This window comes from Podarcis vaucheri (genome assembly GCF_965113315.1).
Source record: "Podarcis vaucheri genome assembly, chromosome: 4".
Classification (NCBI taxonomy): domain Eukaryota; kingdom Metazoa; phylum Chordata; class Lepidosauria; order Squamata; family Lacertidae; genus Podarcis; species Podarcis vaucheri.
The window spans coordinates 27,450,117-27,472,637 of NC_138762.1; the positions used below are offsets into that span (position 1 = coordinate 27,450,117).

A 22,521-nucleotide genomic window follows, 5' to 3' on the forward strand; every position below is an offset into this window, starting at 1 on the left:
TTAAGGTCCCAAGGCTCATAATCCGAGTCATTCAGGGTTTAAACCCGGCACCTTAAATTGGGCTTGGAATCAAACTGGCAATCGTTTTCAACTTTACAAATCTCTGATTTCTGTATTTAAAAAAGGAGTTAGGATGCAGATGTAATGGCTGCACAGAGATATCATTAATCTCGTCTTCCAGGCAGCTGAAATATATTTTTGCCAGCAAGTGAAGGCCTCATCCCTTCTGAAATATGGAACTCTGGCGCATGTCCTCCGCGCAGCTTTGACATCTATGAAACACCACTTCAAAATGCAGGATTGAAGATTATCTCCACCCACACGTACTGGCCTCCCTCTCCAAAGAACTGCTCTTAAGGCTTCAACTTCCATTCACAACTTCATTAAAAGCACAGGAAAAAGCAACCGCCGAAAGGCACATTTACCTACAGGCACGAATCTCTTCCAGCAGAGGAATATCAGAGGCATACTGTTTGGTCTGCTTTTTGCACAGCAGGATGACAAAATCAGCCGCCCTCCTCCAAAGATTTCTGTAGCTTTAGAGGGGCTCAAGGCTGATTAAAATGATCCCTGTGGACAGCTGCAGAATAGATGTTACCAACTGCTCTGTGTTTGATTTAGAGATGGAAATGGATTTTTACACACACACACACACACACGTAAATGAAGCTCGTTTTTGTCAGCATATATCTGCGTTTCTGGATGCTTCTAGAACAGCCCACCCTTCCCAATTGAAGTCTAGAGAAGCAATGAACTCCAACACCCCAAAATTCTGCTCCAAATAAGTCTACGGCACCTTCTATTCCAAGATAATTATAATAGCCCATGTTTTGTCAGTTGGGTGTAAAAATGTCCCATCTGCAGACATGAAAGTACCTCTGGCTGCAACCCTATGTACATTCATAGGACCAGTGCTTTTTTTCTGGAAAAAAAATGTTTAGGAGTACTCTCATTTTCCTACTCATATTGAAATACTGCCCCTCAATGAGGCCAAACTTAGATTCACAAAATGTTTAGGGGTATACGTACCCCCGTGTCCCGTCCCCCCCAAAAAAGCACTGCATGAGACTAATTCCTACTGACCTCAAAGGTGCTTACATCTGAGTGCACATGCAAGAGATTGCACTGTTCATTTTGAGTCCTCCCCTATTCTGGAGACACGGACAAATTTCCATTTTTCAAGTGTGTTTTTTAACAATCAAAGGTGTCTTGGATTACACATTTAACAAATTCTAGGAAGTACACTATAGCTGTGTACACACCATATGTTTAAAGTACAATTAAAGCACATGACTTCCCCAAAGGAACCCCGGGAACTGTAGTTTTTTAAAAGAGCACTGAGAATTGTAGCACTGTGAAAGGCAAACTACAGTTCCCAGTATTCTTGAAGAGGTGCTTTAAACATGTTTCAAATGTACTTTGAACATATGGTTTGTATACAGCCTATTATGGACTCATTGTTAAAAATGTGTTTATGGAAGGTAATCTTGCTTGGCTACGAGTGATTGCCGAAGAAGAAGAAGAAGAAGAAGAAGAAGAAGAAGAAGAAGAAGATGATGATGATACAGGCTATATGACAAGGGTGATCCATGATTGATTTTCCCAATGATTTAAAACAACTAATGCAACACTTTGAAACAAATTAGAAGGGTTGCAAATTTTATTGGAGCAGCAGCCCCAGCAGAGAAGACAGTTAACCCCCTTCCAACCCTGCCAATTTGTTCCCACTTAAAATCATAGATTACCACCCATAAAGCTGCTATTAGCCCAGCAGGTGAGTGGGAGAATAATAATGCAGGGATAATATCAAATGCAGTATCATGAATTTTAAATATGGAGCTATGTATGCAGCTTTAAATTCACCATTTTAGCCAGTCTGAGTTTTAGGGCCCACCCACTAATGCTACTCCCAAGGAGACTGCGAGATTTAGAACTACATGTTCTTCTCATATAGTTTCCCACTTCTGGCACCACTGTTGCCACCATCACTGTTCTCTCGATATGACCGCCCCTTTCTTGCTCTACTGCTCCCACTTTTCAAAATGGCTACCTGCCATACGCATGGTAGCATCCTTAAAGGGCAGTTTCAATGGTGCCAGCCAAATTCAGGGAGCCAAGAGCCTTGCCTGCTCTAAAACGTGAAGATACAGCCCAGCACCCTTCCTCAAAGGAGGAACAGCTGTAGTCCCCACTAAGCCTGAGTCCACTGTTGTTTGCGTGTGTTTCCATTCAGTTATTGAGAATATCCTGTGAAGGATGTTAACATAATGCAATACATTTGTTGTTCTCATAACGGTACTGCTGCATAATGCATGAGAGCAATCCTGGCTCAAAGAAGTGGATTCTCAAAGAACCTTGTTCGTCCTTGACACAGCGGCTCCCACAAGTCAAATACAATGCATCAGCTGGTCCTTTCCATAAAGCTGCTATCATGGTCTTTCTGCTCATCCATTAAAAAGCTAGTCCGACACAGGTCATCCCATGGTAGGTGTAACACCTACTTATTATACAAAGCCTTAAGGAAGTTTGTCAACAATTCCGTGATCAAGACTGCTTGGAAACTCAAGGACCCAGTAGGCTAGAGTTGTGGTATTTCCCCCTCTCTCAGTACAAGGACCAGGACAACTCATGCAACAGCAGCCCTAAACCTAATCCTGGGTTAATAGTCATGAATCACTCAGCTATTAATGGTGGGGGGAAAACCCAAAGGAAGAAAATGTAAGCCCATCAAATCACTACTCATTAATCTTTGCCTAAAGCAACGTCAATAAAAACAGGGCAGGAGTTCTGATATTTGGTTTCATTCCAATTGCATTACTATTGTGACATTCCAGTGGGCCAAACAGATCAAAACTGAATGGATGGGTAACGAATTTTCATCAGCCCAGAGGAGACCTGTTTGTTTTAAGCATCAATTGTAACAGCAGATTAATGCTTAAACAAACAGTCCCACCATTTGTCCATTTGCAGCAAAGAACAAATGCGGATTTGAATGAATGAATGCGGCAGGGGAAGAGCGCCTGAAAATTTCGTGCCAATAAGATCAAAACCACAGAGACATGACCTCCAAACCTAGGACCTTCCAATGCACAGCAGAAGTCTATCATGAGAATTGGGCTCAGGGAAGAGCCTTCAATATCTTATTTGGTAAGAGGATACACAGAAGCAGGCAGGCAGTGGGTACACAATGTGCCTGGGCCCTAGCCAGCAGGGGACCTGCACTCTTAACTTTCATATACTGTATATACGTAAAGAGGATGTCAGCCAGACATCTATAAAGAACTTGAAATTTTGCAGGCATTCTGGCCTGGGCACCAATAGGTACCAGTTTTATACAGGTATCTGTCTTTCTGCGACTTAAGCATAATGTAGGTTTCTATCAACTAAAAGTATATAACCAGGGCAGGCATACTAGCTTCACTGTGCCATCTTGTGGTGCTTGGCTTTGCTATTAGAAATTTCACAATGGAACTGCATCAGGATGTAAACCAATTACGTTTTCCAGGAAAGCTTTTTCTTATGAAAGGTAATATAGATGAGATACTACAAAGGTCACGTTCTTTTCTTTGGTGTTAAGGCCCAGGCAACTTCAATTTAATGTCTTTGTTTCCTATCCAGAATATAGCCTAAGGGGAAACCGTCTCCAGAGAAAACATCTCAGCTTCTAAGCTGACTTGTTTTTTCCTCCTTCCATCTGCCGAACTTGTCAACAAAAGAAAGGGGGGGATATAGCATCACATTAAAACAATGAAACTTACGAACCAGACACCTGCCCGCAATGGTCAAATGGTTGCAAAAAAGTTTCACGTAATGCTTTGTGTAGTTGTTGGAAGTTGAGTTAGGTGAAATCTAGAGACTTGGGGTTGTAGCCAATGCTAGTCTTATTCAGGATATACCGACTGAAATTCATGGACATAACTATATCTTAAAGCACAAGCAAATACATGGTAACTTCAGAATTAACTACATAGCAGGGAGGGGGGAACCTATGGCCTTCCATGTATTGTTGAACTACAACTCCTATCATCCCTGACCAATGGCCATGCTGGCTGGGACTTTGAGTCTAACAGCATCTAGTGGGCTACAGATTCCCTATTTTTGCCAGACAATCAGTGAGTTACAGGTACCATACATTGTGATTCCTAGTCATTTGAATCCATCCTAAGAAGTCAGATGTGTGTGGACGAGTGGGTGGTGGGCAACAGAGCTTTCTCCTTCATTGTGTTCTGGTCTGATAGAAGATCCTTCCAGAGAAGGCAGGTTAGGAGTTTCAGAACCACGGAGAGCTCCAAGTGAACAACTTACTCCAAAAGATGTTGCACACAGACTGGGGCCTTTTAAGCCTCTGCCTCCAGACTATCTCTCCCTTGCTCCATCCCATTTTGGAGAACTTCAGGTTCTTAAAAGGCCAAGCCTCTGGCCTGAGGATGGGTATTCTCCTATGTTCCATAGCATCCTGCCAGATGTGCGTCTTGCACCACTGAACTGGTAAGACAGAAGGCATTTGGTTCCTCAGGCTCAGGGAAGGTTCTGTGATGCTTCTGGGTATGTCCCTATGGGCCCTGGTAGTATGGGAGGTTTCGGGGGGGTGGTTCTTGTCTAAACAACCTGAGTCACAGTGGTCTCTTGATCACCAACAGTTGGTTCACAGCCCTGACTTGGTCCTCATTAGCTAGGGCCTCTGCAGTCTCTAACTCTGTATCTAGATTGCTGCTGGATTCTGGGGTTATAATACCCATTCCACACAGTGTGAACCACCATAGCACACATTTAGCAGCAAGAAAGGGGCCCAATGTGGATGTTTTATTGTGAGCTAATAGCACATTTTTGCCTTTCTTTCCAGTATGCCTTCTAGCTGAAAGGACTGTGGAGATAGGGTAGCTAGAGGCTTATCTTGTTGGCCAAATGGGGGAGACCAGCTGGGTCTCATCAGGTTTGTAGGCCAGAGTGTTCCAATCCCTGGTCAAAATGTTTCCCCATCTGTAGACTGACTGCATTTACTCATGGTATTCCCCGCCCCCCAGCTGTCATATTTCACTTCAGCTGAACTAATGCATCTTCCTTAGGCTGCCATTTCTCTCCACCCACTCGCCAAAAAAACCCACCCCAAACAAAACCCCTGTGTTCCCATCCAACAATTTCATGTTGGAGGGAGTGTGTATTATAATTGCTGTGGATCCAACCAGAGGCTCCTACTGCCAAGGGTAGACATTTTAGCACCAGGAACATTTTACTTAGTCTAATTCACTGCATTTTTCATTACCTGTCTCTGTTTGCCTTGTTTAATCAATTTATTACAGTAGAACTGTTTTATAAAAAAACTTTGAAACTCCCTCAACCAGTTCACACAACCTTTTCTGAGACACAAGATTTGCCAAGCGTGACTTCTTCTGCCTCCTCACACCATTTATTGGAGTAAAATAGTCTTGTAAAAGCACAGGTTGTATTAAGATCCCAAACTAACACATCCTGGAAAAAATGCTTGTAATCTAGGGTTTCTCAGGATGTTCTCATCTGTGATTTTGCATTAGAGTAGGGATGAGGACCCTGTCACCCTCCAGATGTTGCTGGACTCTCTTATCACCTCTGACCACTGGCCATGCTGGCTGGGGATGGTGGGAGTTGGAGTTCAACAACATCTGGAGAGCCACAAGGTCCCCATCTCCACTGCACAGATTCATTCCCCATTACCTTTATTAAGTGAATACTAATGACCCATTTGCACCTTGCTAGAATAACCCTTTTATCTGATCTCCAGTTCAGATGACACCAGAACAATGGAAGGCTCCAACACTGCTGTATTTTCTAAAAGGCTGCAAAACCTTGTTTTGTTGCACCTGTTGGTTTTACCTATACAGTGTTCTTTTTTTCCTTTTTTTTTTGGTAAAGCAGTTTTTTATTTATTTTCATCTTTTAATGCAGTTTAACATGGCTGCATTGAGATATAAAATTTTTTACATTAGAGAACATGGGCATGCAATGATTACATAAAATTAAAAATAAAACAACAAAAAACACTGATGTTTTTAAACTTATATTCTATATATATATATTCTATATATTCCTTTTTTCTCTTTTTGTACACTGTCTTGATATTTTCTTTTAAAAATGGACAGTTCATAAGATTAAAATATTTGAAATATTTATATATGCTTTTATTGCCATTTCCATTTGCATGTGCGTGATAAATTTCAGTAAAGAAATAAGTAGCTAGCCACAGTTCCCAGGGTTCCCTGTGAAGTGGGATTGCCTGTTAAACCATTCTGAAAACTGCAACTCTTTGAGCGGAATGGGGGTTTCCTAACAACTCTCAGCACCCAGAATCCTTGGGGGGGGGGACCATGACTTTACAAAATGGTATCAAAGTGCTTTAAGTGTGCAGTGCGAATGTGGCCTGTTAGTACCCACAAACTCATTGCCCACAGTTAGCTGTGGTTTCACTTAGCTTTATGTGTGAACTGGACCTGCAAGTGCTTCATCACACACCCAGTATACAGAGCAAAAATCATATTTACTATTCACCACATGATCAGCAGCTATCTGGTGGCACAGTAAATGCAGACAGCACAGCGAGCTGGACAGGCAAGGAGAAGCAATTGTACAAACATGGCACCACCTGTTAACACTATGCAGAATCATTTTGTGCACATTTCCAACCCTCTACAGTGGTACCTCGGGTTACAAACACCTCGGGTTACAAACACTTTGGGTTACAGACTCTGCTAACTCGGAAGTAGTACCTCGGGTTAAGAAGTTTACCTCAGGATGAGAACAGAAATCGCGTGGCGGCAGTGCTAAAGTGGTACCTCAGGTTAAGAACGGTTTCAGGTTAAGAACAGACCTCCAGAATGAATTAAGTTCATAACCAGAGGTACCACTGTAATTTGGTCATGTAAAGTTAATATTTTACCCATAGCAGACATGAGCCATTAGCTGGTTTTAAAAAGTGAGCAGCGCAGGCAAAAGGTTATACATTCTGTGGACCTCAAAAACTTATGATGTGTGCAAACTCTTTAAACCTCACATCGTTCCTATTTCTGGGGTGTGGATGGCAAGAGCATAATGGCAGTTATCTCCTAGTTATATTTAACAAACCACTGTCCTGTCTAAAAAAAAAAAAGCTTTTGTCTGCAATAATCTACAAATTTTTACAAATGCTTTGATAGTGACGAATCTTAGTTGCTGCCGCTCATTTCTGATCCTACCAAGCAAAAGCCACCCCCACCCTCACCCCCATTCTCTACCTCAACCACTTAACATTCCTTCCAATTTATTATTAACTCTGTTGTCAAATATGACTTTCTGTAGGAATCTCAAGTACAATGTGCTCAGAGTGAGGTAAGGTGGAATGACTCAAAGTATGCTTTATGGAATTATTTCCACATGCTGGCAGCCTGCTTTGCTAAGAAACAAAACCCATGACCTTGTAAATGCACACAGGAAATTTGATGTAATTAAAGCAAATACTTTCCCGGGTGGTAGTTTTATATTAAGAAGTGTGCACATACCAATTTGTACTGATTCCAGCAGGAAGGGGCTATTTGGTTCATCAGTTCCACTTAAGGGTTCTAAATTACCCTCCCTAAGGCTGTGTACACACTACGTCTTTTGAAGCAATTCAAAGCACATTCTTCTCCTCAAATAATTCCCATTTCCCAATTTATATTAATATATATATTATTTATTTTGCTTATTTATTTATAAATTGCTTTGTGGTCAGAAGCTATCAAAGTGGTGTAGAACAAGATAAAGAGAGTTAAAATATTAAAAATAAAAAACAGTCTCTAAAAAACAATAAAAACACACTCAACAAATAAAATCATTCCTAGAGGGGGGCCACCAGGGGGCGCATTGGAAGATGGCCGACAATAACATCTCTCCGACCCACACGAGGTAATTAAGAGACTGCTATGGGAAGTATGCAGCCTTCCCGCCCCCCCCCCAAGGGGATGGGGGGGACTGCCTTGCCAGTAGTGTCCATAATTCACCCCCGGATTCGAAAGAAGGGGGTGCGGACACTTGGCACAAGCCCTCATGTGAAGTCGGCTCTTCCTGACGCTGTCTCCAATTAGCGCACTGGTTCACTTTGGCTTGAAATATATAATTGGAAATACATAATTGGAAAGAAGCTAAAGCACATACATCAAACGAAGATTGGGAGTAAAGACTGCTGATTAATGGATCTCTGTGAGCGGAGCAACGGGCGGGACAAATAAATCAAGTGATGAACCACCATTAAAAGACTGGTATGTTTGGAGTGAAACGGAAAGGGGGTGGAGGAAAAAAATTTCTTTCTTTTTTGCCTTATGTGTGTATTAATAACCCTCCACCCCAGAGAGAAGAATCGTTGCAATTTATTAATCACAAGCAGGAATTTAAGAACTGTGTGGAGTGAATTATTGATCAAAGAGAGGATTGGTAAACATCGGAGAATGGAAGAAAGTTTTATGACGCAGTTTCAAATGGCGTCTCGCCAAGACAGGCTTGCCTAAGAAGGACGGGGGGGGGAGGACCAGGATCATCGGAATGCGAATGATTATCGGAATGTGATCTAGACCTGGCAGAGCCCTCTGAGATATGCTTGGCAAGCCTGGGGAAATCAACGGACAGACTGAGGGAAAGTTCTTTACGGAGGTGTGGAATGGAGTCTGTCCTTATTATATATGATTTTTGGAGAGTGTAAAACCCACACAGAGGATGTTTGTTTCAACCCGCTTGTGAAGATTATCAGAGATCGCAAAGAAAGGAATATATGATAACAACAAGAAGATGAGGAAAGTAACAGAGACTATCTGGACAGAACTGGATAGAACTGTCTAATTAAAGGAGCAATATAAGTGATGTTTGGACCCCTTTTCGAAGCTTGAAGTATGGGTACCCCCAACAAAAATTTAAAAATCTGGCTGTATAATTTGGAACTAATGTGATTTGGAAATAATGTGATTTGATTGGCCTGTTAATAAAAATTATATTTAAAAAATAAAAATAAAATCATTCCTAGATATGTGCAATTAATATTCCATAAAATGACTGGATTGCACTTCAGGAAAAGACTTCTTAAAGAAAACATCTTCGATAGCTGCCTAAAATCAAGATACCAGTTTATCAACACAAAACAACCCCACAATGTAACTTAGGATGATGTGTTTTGGGGGGCCTTTTTACAGTTGGCACCATAACAATAACAACAACATAATTAGTTACACATCCTTCCCTGTAAGGTCAAAGGATGGGTTACATCTAAAAAGAATACCATACAATAAACCAAATAAAAAGAACTTCACTCCCAAAATACCACATAATACATGCACTTCAACAAAACAGATGGTATATAAGAGGGAACTAACAAGAATAGTTCAAACTTTCCAAGGCCAAAGAGGAAGAGCCGCCTCTTCAATGACCGCCTAAAGCTTAAAAGAAACAATGCCTGGTGCACCTTCATCTGGAGGAAGTTCCAGTCTGGGGGCCATTACAGAGAAGGCTCTGTCACCAGCCATCAGGCTTTGCACCTCTTTCACTGTCACCGTTCTTTGTACAGCCAACAAAGCAATCTTTCCTCTGACTTTTAAGGATTCTACACTCTTAATTGGTTCATGCCTGCATTTCTCATCTCTTTCTTTTTTCCCTACCACTTTCTCACACTTCCATTGCCTTTTGCCCTCTCGCTTTCTCTCCCAGCAATTTGTCTTGTAATGGCTTTGTTCCCCAGGACACGATCTACCTGTTCTATTTTAAACCTGCCTTTGCTACCTATAATTATCTCTCACATTCAGATCTTGGTCCTTGATCCTTTAATTGGCTTCTTTTTAAAAAAACAAAACCCACAACACTCTTTGATCCCTTGTATCTTCCTCCATGCCAAATCATTTTCTATTTAAGGACGGCATGTGCACAATCTTTTAATGTATATATTTACCATTTGATCAGTTTTCCTCCCAACTGCAGTTGGAGTCCCTTGTTTAGTTACAGACTAGAAAACTGCCAGGTGAGTCATCAACCGCGAACCTGATGCTCTCACTTTGGGTTATTTAAACCAGAGCTTTCTGAACTGTGTGCCGCAACGCATCAGTGTGTCGGCTGCAGTGTGTAGGTGTGTCGCACGAACGCTCTGCATGGTCCTCCCAGGGTTGGAAAGGGGTTTGTTTAACCTCTGGTTTGCTAGTAAAACTGAATTACTCTGTCGCGAAATGATGCATGTCTAAAAAGTGTGTCACCAACGTGAAAAGTTTGGAAAGCTCCGGTTTAAACAATTCTTCCACCCTTGCAGAGGACTTTCTCCTAAACTGGTGCTGCTGCTGCTGCTTTAAAAGCTCCATGTTGATGCCTGGGACCTGGAAAAACTGTATTTATTCCGGTCTTGTTCGGTGAGGGCCCTTTCCCTTCTTCATCTCAGTTGCATTCTTGTTTCTCCAACTAATCCAGTTCTATTTGGGGGCACAGAACTCAGCCAGAGAAGGGACTCATGGCTTAAGACTCTCAATCTTCTTAATGTGGTCCTTCAGCAGTTAACATCTTAGGCTTCCTTTCTTAATTTTCAACCTCCAAGGCTGGTATTCCATGCACCGACCAACACAGAACCCACATGCAACTGAAATAAGATGCTATAATGCAGCCTTTGCCAGCCTCAAAGGTGTTTTGGACTACAACTCTCACTGGCTCCAACCAGCACCATGGCCCAGTGGTGGAGCACTTGCTTTGCACGCAGAAGGTCCCAAGTTCAATCCTAGGCATCTCCAGGTAGTCCCCTACGAATGTTCCTTTTCTGAGACTCCGAATAACTACTGCCAGTCAGTGTACACAACACCGAGCTTCTTATGTCCCTATGTATACAGGTCATTTGTTATTTTGTACATGTGTACATTGAGCCATTGGTCATTATGGTATACCTAGTTTTGTATTTTGCTATTTATTTAAAATTATAGTGCATTGTGCAGTTTTAATTTAGGTCATTTCTGATCTGTAATAAATTATGAGGCTGGGAAAAAAGAGCTTAATGCGGATTAAGCATGCTCAGAAGCCAAAGAACATTGAGCATTGAAAAAGAAAAGTGGCTGGTAATGGCTGGTGAAGAAGAGGTTATGGTTTCAACAGCCCAAGAGATTTCTAAATGCTGCTGATCAGCTGGCGGAAGAGGCTAGCAGGGAGAGAAGACAAGGAGTGCAGAAGAGGAAAGGAGCAGAGTAGAAGGTTTTCTCTCTCTCTCTTCCTCCATTGTCCTGTGCTCAATTTCACTCTACCATTTTTCCTGCTCTAGGAGAAATGAGCAAAAGAGAGCAAAGGAAGAGGCACACAGATATAAAAAGAACAAATATAATGATCTTATTGTCTGGATAGATCATTTCCTGGTTCACACTGAGATAATAGTTATAACTGTCCCTGGACAAAACTGAGAGCTGAACACAGAAATCAATGAAGAAATCCTAGATTTTAATGTGGGCAGAAGTGGACAACAGTAGGTCTACTCCACCCCACCCCAAAAAATTAAAGATAGCAGCAAGCAGAGGCATTATTGCTCTTACTAACTCAGTTTCTGACTAGTATAAAATCTTTCTTAAATGTAAATTCCAGACCCTTCTATGATAAATTGAACCTGCAAAGAGTTTTCAGTTGTATCTTCTGCCACCCAAATTCTGGCAGCTTGTTAACGGCACAGAGTAGGCCTGGTAACTTGTGCTGCATGCATGACAAAGCAAGCACAGAGCTGATGCCATAGCCTGGACAAATACACCCACCCTACAGCTGAATGAGCGAATAGGTTAAAAATTGTATTGATCTGCTTTTGATCACTTAAACCATTAGCAGTGGTTACAGATGACTCTACTCAATTTGTGAGCATCACTGCAGAGAACATCCAACATTCTGCCAAAGAATGTGGTCCTCTCCAGATGTTGTTGGACTACAACTCCCATCAGTGGCATGGGATAATGGGAGTTGTAGTTCAGCAGCATCCGGAGTGGAATCATGTTGGATACCCCTCTGTTATAAGGCCATGGCCATCCTTCTTCTTAGGTCACTTTCCGTAATAGTTCCTTCCTCCACACATCGCATGTGCAAGGTGGCTGCCATCATGCTAAGTCATGATCTCCCTCCTTATAGGCACATCATATGCACAGGATGGTGACAAATTCTAAGGTTCTTGCTGCTCCTAATTGCTAACAAAGCACCACCACTAAAGAGCGATAGGGTGAAAATCAAGTTGCAGGTTGGAAGCTGCATGTGACCCAGTCAACTGGGCATCCAGACTGTCACCCTTGAAGTGACAACCAAAGCAGAGTTGGGCCCACAAGAAGACCAGGTACAATCAAGTGGGCAGACTCAACTGCAACTGAGAGCAGCTTAGTCTTCTCTGTAGAGACCACTGGGTACCACTTTGCCAGGAGGCTGTTCTAACCTGGAGCCAGCCTTGGGTTTCTCTGCTTATGGCAAGCTGCAGCCTGGATTGTAATAGCTGACCAGAGTGTGGAGGCAGATGGCCACTTTCTTGGGCAGGGGACTGCATTGCACGGTTTCTAGGTATCAAATGTGCAACTGCCCCAGTAAATCATGGTGGAAACGTTTTGTAAAAGGTGCTGGAACCGCAGGAAACCTGGTTTCCACCTTCTGTAGAAGGGTAGGTTAAGGTTAAGAACTATCAGTATGAAGCTTTTAATAATACCGCTTGCAATCCCTCCCAAAAGCTCAGCAGGGAAAGGTCTGGGTCACAGAGCAAATGCAGACAGACTCAGAAGTCAAATATATGCCAAACAAAAGGAAAGCAAACCTCATTCATAACAGAGGCCAGAGAGGAACGCTGCTCATATTGATGCTGAAGCAATGACACCCAGGGAGGTCTTTTAAAATGAATATGCTGCTGCAAACCACTCAGCTCTTACATGCTGCCCTTTTCGTGATGCCTTCTGTGTACACATTGACTCCTTCTGCTAATGAGGGCCAGGATTTCAAGGGCATGGACTGGCTGGATGCAGAAGAGAGGTGGTGGAAGGGAACCCACAGGGGGAGACAGCTCAGAGCCCAGGAATTGGTGGTGACTGATGACTGAGAAGGTGAGAGAGGGGGAATCAAATATCCTTGGTTTTGAATCTACCACCATATCCTTGTTTCCATTATCTGTTCCCTAGAGATGACAACACTTAATGCCAGGCAAAAGACCAGCAGCCAGTGTTATGCAACTGTCTGTTTGTAGCCAAGTCAATTGTTGCAGCCCAAATCTGGCCCACAGAGCCACTTTCCCCAAACCATGCCCACCAGCCTCACACCTAATGTCATAATTGGCATTAGGTATGGGGTAGTTGGAAACCCTGCTGGATCAGCTATGGGACCAAATTCCCCACATGAAATCCCATTGCACAGCTGCTCCTTGCAGAAAGCAGGTTGGGGTTATGCTGATGGGGAGTGACTTCAAGTCTTTTGGATTTGCTACACAACAGAGTTATCCATGGGAACGTGATCATGCAGCCAATCCCTGCAGGAAGCATAGTAGCCTTTATGGCATCTGCGGTTAGTCAAGTCTTGCGACGGCACCAGCATTCGATTTGATCACAGTGCATTTGCATTCCGGTCCAGACACACTGCTAGAAACTTCCCTGAGGCATTCTGAATAGCATTTGGGGCAGAGCATTCAAAACAGGAGGCAGCCTGTATAACACCATGCAGTGTTGAATTCCCCATGCATCAGCTCTTAGGAGACAAACTACCCATTCAGAATAAGACTCTGATGGGGCTTTGCCACACCCAACTGCAGGTGGGATGTTTGCATGTTTTAAAACTCAAATGTACCAAAAAGGCTGTTTGCAAGTAGCAATACTTGGTTGCAGTCTAGTCTTCCTATTAAAGGGTTTTTTTCAACCTATAAAGAGGATAGTACTTTATACACAACCCTCCAACTGCAGTCTGAGGCGGAGGGGGGGGAGGGAAGAATCAGTGACTACCAAAAGGATGCTAAAAATCAAGCAGGTGTTCATGAAAGTAAAAACAGACCTTTGATATTGTTTGATCTGCGCATCACTATTGCAGAACAGTGCAGTATTATACTAAGCCACGCACACACCAGACTAAAAAGGTGGCATTGAATCTCTCCATCTCATTGGCACCAGACATTTGAGGTGATACCTTGTAAGAAGTAAGCGTTATCATTTGAGGAACTCATTATCCTCAATCTGTTACCCTTTTCATAGATTCATAACATGAACACTTGAACCGGCAGCATAATATACTCTTTATATAGGTGTGTTATTTCTGATTCAGAGTTGATCCACTGAAATTAAAATCACCGTTAATGGCAGAGGGCCTACTCTGAGTAAAAGTTTGTTGACTACAGCCCATTGGGTGGAATCCTATGTAGTGCTAAGGAGATTGTTCTGCTAGGCAAGCAGAAATGCTTGAACAATCTCTCATCCCCCTGGACACTGTTCTGTGGGATCGCCCTACCCTTCAGAGTAAGCATAAGAGGCAGAGAGAGTGGAAGCCCCATTGCACTAGCAGGAGTCCTTGCAGGGTCTTCCGCTAGTGAAACTGGTATTTCAATCTGGCCCATTATATTGCACGTATTGTATTATTACAGCTGTTTGAATCGGGTGAGAGACAGTATATGGGCATTTCACTCTCTATGCTGACAAATCATGACAAATCACCCAAACTCATGTCTATTCTGCTAAACATGAGAGACTAACGTGGGTTGATTCCCTACCGCTAGAAGGCAAAATCCTCACCGAACATGGAGTGACAAGTCTGTTATCCCCAGGCTGTTTACAGTTTTTCATATTGATTTCCCAAGTTCAACCCAAGAGCCACATTGTTCAAGGGGAAATCACTTCCAAGCCTTCATGAAGCCATCCCAGCACACTTCCGCACTTAACTGAGGCTGTGGGCCACCATTTTGACCAATTCTGAAAATCACATCATGGGTTCAATTCAAATGTAGCAATAAGTCATGGCTTGTGCCCAAATATGACTCCAGGTTTAACAGGAGGAGCTTATCAAATATGCCATCTAGGGCCCTTTCCTCCATCACTGCCCCACTGGCACCACCTGGCAACAACAGAGACTGGTAGCACACCATTTAAAAGTCCTGCAATGTCCACAATTTAGTGTTACTCCAAGGCAACATCAGAAATGTAAATGGTGGTTCCCGCACCTCCATTTAAATTTCCCATAATGCCCTGAAGAGACAAAGCATGGGGGTATTGTGTGAAATTAAATGGTGGCTCCCTAATCCAGTTGGCTGCTGCTTGTTATCAGTGGCAGATAAATCCAGGGAAGGCCTCAGGAATGAGCCTTGCTAGAGCCCTAGGGCTCCAGAAGCTATACAGCAATGCTACATGGTGACACAGGACCTGTTTGTGCTAACCAAGGTTTAAAGTAGGGTTTTCAAATGCGTCTCACGTAGAGGTAAGCCATGGTTTGTGTGGCTTTCTTCCCAAACAATAGACACTCAGGGCCATGATAACCATTGGTTTAGATTTAACACCCAAACCATAGTTTGCTCAAACAGCTGTTCAGCAGCCATGGTTTGCTGGATAGAATTATCATGCTTTGCAAATCATGATTTGCTGCTATGTAGGAACTATCAAGTTGTGAATTTTACATTGCTCACAAAAGCAACACATTTGGAAGGTAGAATTTATTTCTACTGAGATATCAAACTGGTGTTCCAAAAGAATGCTATGGCCCTGATTCAAGGAAAGTAAATGTGTTTAAACGTAAGTCAAAATGAAATAAACGGGATGTTAAGTTAGTAATGACTAACTTCTCCCATTGATTCATTTGTCCTATTGATTAAATGAAACTTAAGTGCAGTGGACTTCCTCTGGATCGGCAGTAGGGGCCTTTGAGACACAAATTCTACTGCAGAGTTGGTGATGAGCTGTTGCAAAGAAGAATGCAAATGTAACTCCCCAAATAATGCATCCATAGAGGGGAAAACTCATTTTCCCAACCGTGATGAGTTCTGTTTTGTAGCTGGGAAGTGCACCCCCTACCTCCTGAATGGCACATCCATTACTGTGTGGAGCGACAGCTGGGACAACAATGTAAAGACTTGGAAAAACAACTCATTCTGTTGTGTCAAAGAAAAAATGAAATCAGACCAATGGGGGGGGGGGTTCATGGACACCCTGGAAGCCACATGATGCTCCTAGATTGTCACTGGAGGCCCAAGTGGCTTCTATGGGACCACATGCCTTTCGCCAGCCCAGGTAACTTTTCCCTTGCGCACACAAGCCCACAAAGTTAGAAGACTAGCACTATACTGGGAAGTACAGACAGCAAAAATTTCCCATTAGCTAAAAAAGGATAATGGCTTTGCACCATCAGGTCGCCTAGCATTTATAGCTCAATTTTGCAAACTTTGAAAAGGGATACTGTAATTACTGCTTTGATACAACAATATTTTGACATCCCCTGGATGGAGATCACAAAGGACTGGAACAGCATTTATTTATTTGAATCAATATTAATGGTGTCAACATCTGACCTCTAATTTTTTGCAAGCCTCAAGTGATTTTTTGGGGGGTGGGGGGGGAGAGGAGGAAATGCACTTTGCAACCACCTAGTGTGATATTGACAACAGCTTATTTTTAGACAACTTAAAGGAGCCAGGAAGGAAAGGATGCATGTCACTGCTCTCTGTGGCTTCAACAAAAAAGAGTTGTAAGCATCTTAGAGAATAACTTAAATTTAAATCAATGTGCGGCCTCTTATTATGGTCATTTGGTGGCACTAAAGCATAGATAGGAAACCTGGGACCCTCTAGATGTTGACAGACTCCAACTGCCACCAACCTGAGCCAGCATGGACAACGGGCAGGGCTGATGGGAGAGAGACTCCAGCAACATCTGGAGGGCACCAGCTTTGGAAAATACTGACCAGCGTGAGGGATGGAGGTGGAATTTGTTTGGTACACTTTTCAAAGTGGATTAAATCAATTTGATGTTGGGACTGCAACTATCAGTCAGATTGTGCACATCCTGTGATCTGCCATGAAATTTCAGTCCCCGAAAGCATGTACATAAATAAGGATTGTGTGTAAAACACAAAAAACCCACATATAGAAAAGGTGTATATTCGGGGGGGGGGGATGCACTTGAACTCAAATGCATATTTTACAGCATATACAAAATGCATACAAAGGGAGGAATTCAACGGCACACTCTTCCAATTGTTCCATCAGTGCAAATATTTCAGCTTTCCCAATAGAACGATCCTATCTTTGGCCTCTGCACTCTTCTGGGGGTTATCCAGAGCCCCCAGAGCTGATTTGGGTGGGTGGGGTGCCCGAGGGGAGGAGAGGGGGAACGTCCTGATGCACAACTGTGGCGCACACGCACAACTGGTCATAGTCCTGTGCTGCCAGCCACAGCAGAGCTCAATGGAGGAAGAAACCAGCCAACCAGCCAAGTTTCAGGGGGGGGGGGGTACTTGCCTGGAGGCAGAGTTCATATACAAGGTCCAGTTCAGTCCTAAAGTCAGGAATATCTCAGTTCACCTAGTCAGACAATCCGGGGGTCAAGAAAGCCGAGGGTCCAAGGTCATGAGAAGCAAGAAGCAGCAAGGTTTGGTCAAGAATCACAAATGTTGTTTCCAGCAACCGACTGAGGCTGGAAACCCTGCTTAAGAAGGCTGGAGCCAGCTGGTTCTCACCAGGAGCAAGAAGGCTCCTGATCATCAGCAGGTGGAGTGACTTTGCCTTCTGCTCCTTCAGGTTGCTGCTCAGCAGGTGAAGCCGACTCCTGGCCCATGACACAAATATTCAGTGCTGCAACCTGCCAGAACGTCAGCCAGAAAGCCCCTGTTCATAACACAGCAGGTACTGCCGTGTGAAAGGGACATCAGAAAATGGGACAGAAATGCTAGCTTACACAATACTCCCTCCACCTGAATGTACTCCTAAGCACCTCTGAAATTTTTGCAACCTAGGCAGTTGCCTAGCCTGTCTCTATTGTTGGGCCAGCTCTGGTCTGAAATCTGCTTATCTGAAACATTTCTGCTTTGAAAACTGAAACGCTCAAGGAAGCCAGCAGAGATAAAAAAATTAAAAACCGCAATCACCAAAAATATAGCAATTGAAAGAGGAAGAGTCAGCAGAATTAAGTAATGTATCAGACATGCCATCAGGGCATAGGTTTGGGCCCCCACACATTCCAGAAGGCTGCCAAATGACCCTGAAGGCGACAGTGGAACCATGGAAGCGAGCGGCAGTGGCCTACGGGGAAGTGACCAGCTGCCTCAGATCTTTCACATTTTACAACACAGCATTGTCATGATTACAGGAATAAAACAAGAGCTTTGTCCCTGTTAAACCAGGCTTCCTCAGCCTCGGCCCTCCAGATGTTTTTGGCCTACAACTCCCATGATCCCTAGCTAGCAGGACCAGTGGTCAGGGATGATGGGCATTGTAGTCTCAAAACATCTGGAGGGCCGAGGTTGAGGAAGCCTGTGTTAATAAACACATTAACTTGGGAATACGCAGCATTGTGTTTTAGAAAAGGGTATGTTTTTAAAGTAAAAATAGTAAGATGATGAGCACCTGATATGTAACCATGTACATGCCTGGTTAGCCTTTCCCTGGGTATAAAATGTTTTTTTTTTATAAAAAAAAATAAAATTGGCAATTGCATTGGCAATTGACGCCAGCCCCAGTAGAACCCCCCCCCCCCGCGCATCACCTGCTGCTCTCTGGGTGGCCATCTGCCAATGGGGCTGGGCTTGTGGGCCCAGATTTTGATTCCAAATCCAGCCTAAACTGCACCACTGTAGAAGCAAGGACTAAATCTCAGTGGTAGAGGGCATTCATTGTTTCAAACGCTAGGTTCAAACTTTAGTGAGAAATCCCTTTAGCAGCTGCCAGGCAGGCTAAAGAATACTGGGTAGCAAAGACCAGTGGTGTGATTTTAGTAAAAGGGAGTACTTCTTTACATTAGTCCACTGTCTGAGCAAGTACCTAGGAGTTTCATCAGAGAATTGCAAGGAACAGCTAAGGAACAAGTCAGAAACATTAAAAGGCATGTAGCCCAACATAGGTTTCATGGACACAGCCAAATTCCGGAACTAGGGAGGAGAGAAATTTCTGTCATTCCCCAGAACAGATACTAAACAGTATGGGCACTGACCCGACGCAACAGCAAGTTTCAATGCAGGTACAGCAGTGTTTTTCAAATGACTTTGCAGATGCAAGTAGTGAACAGATGCCCTTAGAAGACTGTGCTTCCCTGAAATATATTTCATGAGAAAACTCTCCCAAATGCATGCATTAAACAAACCCAGGCTGATTCACTGTGCTTCCTTGTGTCAAGCCTAGAGAGGAGCACACCTCCTGTGAACCTCATACCTTCTCTCTAATCTCCTGCCTGCAACACCTCCACTGCCAATAAATTTTGGGTGCTACACAGAAGCTCCTGAAATGTGACATGGGGACAAGATGCAAGCTAGATGAGTAAAGTTCGAAAGCATAAGAGGAACAAAAGTCAGTGGCAGAACACATACTTGATGCATATAAAATCCAAGGTATAATCCATAGGTGGTAAATCTTTTTTCAGGCTGAAGTGCCACATTCGCATTTGGGGCAACTTTATAGGGGCCACATGCCAGTGGTGGATGGGACCAGAGGCAGAGGTAGGCAGGGCAACCAATGGAAGCTCTACTTTAGTGCATGATGTGGTTCCTACACACACACAGCTGTCTAGTCTCCATCCAGACAAGCAAGAGGCATTTTCAAGGTTTCAGGGACATATTCCAGCCAGGCAAAAACATGTGGGGTGTGAAGCAGAGCCAGTTAGGGGTATGGCCTGGAGAGAGGTCCGAGGGCCATATGGAGAAGGTTGGAGGGGTACATTTGGCCCCCGAGTCTGATGTTCCACACCCTTAGTATTACCCTGGCATTTCCACTTAAGTTGTCATTTCTTAAACTGTGGTGGGAGTACTGGCAAAGGGAGTCTTACCACAAGGCAAGGTGAGATGACCCCTTCTGTTGGCATCTTTTGGATGCCACGAAACAGACCACTTTCAGAAACAGAAACAGACCAGTTTCAGCTAACATGGGGCATGTTGGAAAATTCTTCTCCAAAGATCCCTGCGAAATGAATAGGAGCTGCACAAGAATATTAATGGGCTCTTGCATCTCATGTCCATTTCCATTGGCCTCATATATGATAACCGCCCAAAGGATTGTGTTCTGTGTTCATTATGTGGGTGAGGAGGCATCTGAATTTGCTGCCTCCCATAGGCGCCGACTCCATGGGGCCTGAGGGGGCCTGAGCCCCCTCAAAAATTTGATTGGGGGGGCAGAGCCCCCCCAATAATTTAAGAAAATTATTAGTGCGCGAACCTTCGTGTAAAGTCTGGCGGGCCAGCGCTGCGGCCGCGGCCACATCAAAAGGACTGGAGAGTCCCGAGGAGATTGCACGGCGGGGGAGAGAGAGAGGGAGAGAGAGGCAGGAGGTGCACTCGCTCACGCAAATACAAACACACCGAGGGAGAGGGGAAAGTGTTTTGCAGGAGGAGCTGCTGCCAGGACGCGCCAGAGGAGCCGCCAGGTGGGAGGGGGAATCCGAACGGAACAACCAGAGAGAGAGAGAGAGAGAGAGAGAGAGAGAGAGAGAGAGAGAAGCAGCAGCGTCTCTGAATGGGCTGGATATTCCTCCTCAGGCAGCGCTGGCTCTGTGGCTCCTGGGGCCTGGGCGGCAGCAAGCAAAGCAAAGGAGCCGCCGACCGAACAGCAGCAGCAGCCGCCTGCCTGCCTGCCTGCAAGCCTGCCTTCTATACAAAGGTCCAGGTTCTTACCCGGTCTACCTGGAAGAAGGCAGGCAGGCAGGCATGGGACGTCCACACACCCTGGCCTGCTGCCTGCCTGTGGCCGCCTGGCGCTCCTATACAAAGGTCCAGGTTCTTACCCGGTCTACCTGGGGGGGAGGGAGGGAGGCAGGCAGGCAGGCAGGTAGGCAGAGGATGGCCATGCTCCCTGCCTGCCTGCCTGCGGCCGCCTGGCGCTTCTATACAAAGGGCCAGGTTCTTACCCGGTCTACCTGGAAGAAGGCAGGCAGGCAGGGAACGTCCACGCTCCCTGCCTGCCTGCCTGCCGCCCGCCTGTCGCTTCTATACAAAGGGCCAGGTTCCTACCCGGTCTACCTGGAGGGAGGCGGACAGGCACGGGGGTCCTGCTCAAGCAAGGACGCCTACCCGGCCAACCCGCTGCCTTGAGGCAGGAGCAGCAGCTGCGCGGGGTCTCGCGTTCTCTCAGAGGCTCGCGCTGCTTCTCGCGTTCTCCCTCCCCCAGGACCCGGGTATGGGCCCCCCCAATATTTTTTATAAGTCGGCGCCCCTGCTGCCTCCCAACCCCAAAATGCACCAAAGCAACCTAGGGCCAGCCCTACAGTTAGGCAGAGTGAGGTGGCTGCTTCAGGCAGCAGTTGCTGGGGGAACGGGGAGCTGCAGCATAGCATGGCAGGACAGAGATGTCCAGCACCACCCAAGCCAAAGATGGAGAACCTGTGGTCCAGGGTGGAGAACGCACAGGACCCGGGAAAAGGATAAACACACACACATGCACACTGCCATGGTTTAGATCAAAATCAGAGCTGCTCTAAAGTAAAATCAAAACCATCCAGGAGAAAGATGGAAAGGAAGGAAGGAGCAAGTTTTGTTAGATGAGCTTCCATATCTCTTCACCAAGTCCTCACATGCAGGAGTAGAATGTTCACAGAGAGACTACTGGGAATGAGAGAGAAACTCGATTCAGCTTGCACTGAAAGGCAAACCTACCTAATTTTCACTTTCCAGAACAACATATGAACCAAAACACAACCACCCTTTAAAATCCACACTTCTCCGGATTTTGCAATTGCAGTTCTCCAGCCAAGCAATGCATACTATCTGTCTGTCTGTCTGTCTGTCTGTCTGTCTGTGAAAGTAACATTTAAAAGTGCATTACATTGGGGAGAATTGCTTTGCAAAACTGCACATTAGAAAAAAAAATGCATACCGCTAAGACTTGCATATCAGGAGAAAATCACATTAATATGATGGTGAATTTTCATGAGGCCTTTGCTGAAATAAATAAATAAATAAATTGCAAACTGGTACAAAAATGTAGAGAACTGAATTTGGACTTATTAGTAAGACAGCAGTCACAGGATGCACGGGTTGTAGTCTGGATGAAGGAGCGCGAACGTCATCAAATGCCTGGTCATCAACTGCCTAATATAGAGAGCAATGGTGTTGTGTGCGCATACACACACAATTTAGGATACGGACCATGATAAACACACACACACGAAATTAGGCCATCTCTGTCTTTAGAATAGATAGTGCTCATTGATCTATATGTGCATATGTGACCGCTGAACTATATGTGACATTGACCTATGATCTGTATTTGCATATATGCATTTTTGCATTTAGTGTGCAAGGTTGTGCATGTTTTAATGCAGATTATGTGTATAATTACTGGGATCAGAGCAGGAGAGCAGGATAATTTAACCACCTTTCCCACTGCTGCAGGTCTGGAGGAAAATCCCCACTCTGAATCTA

At 44.3% G+C, this 22,521-nt stretch overlaps 2 protein-coding genes across 7 annotated transcripts in view; one reads left to right on the forward strand and one right to left on the reverse strand.

Annotated features, from left to right (window-relative positions):
- SHISA2 (shisa family member 2) overlaps window positions 1-22,521 on the forward strand; it is a 455,435-nt gene that overhangs the window by 335,269 nt on the left and 97,645 nt on the right. The window lies entirely within an intron of this gene.
- Window positions 1-22,521, reverse strand: part of ATP8A2 (ATPase phospholipid transporting 8A2) — a 325,713-nt gene that overhangs the window by 302,189 nt on the left and 1,003 nt on the right. The gene's annotated exons all lie outside the window — the stretch shown is intronic.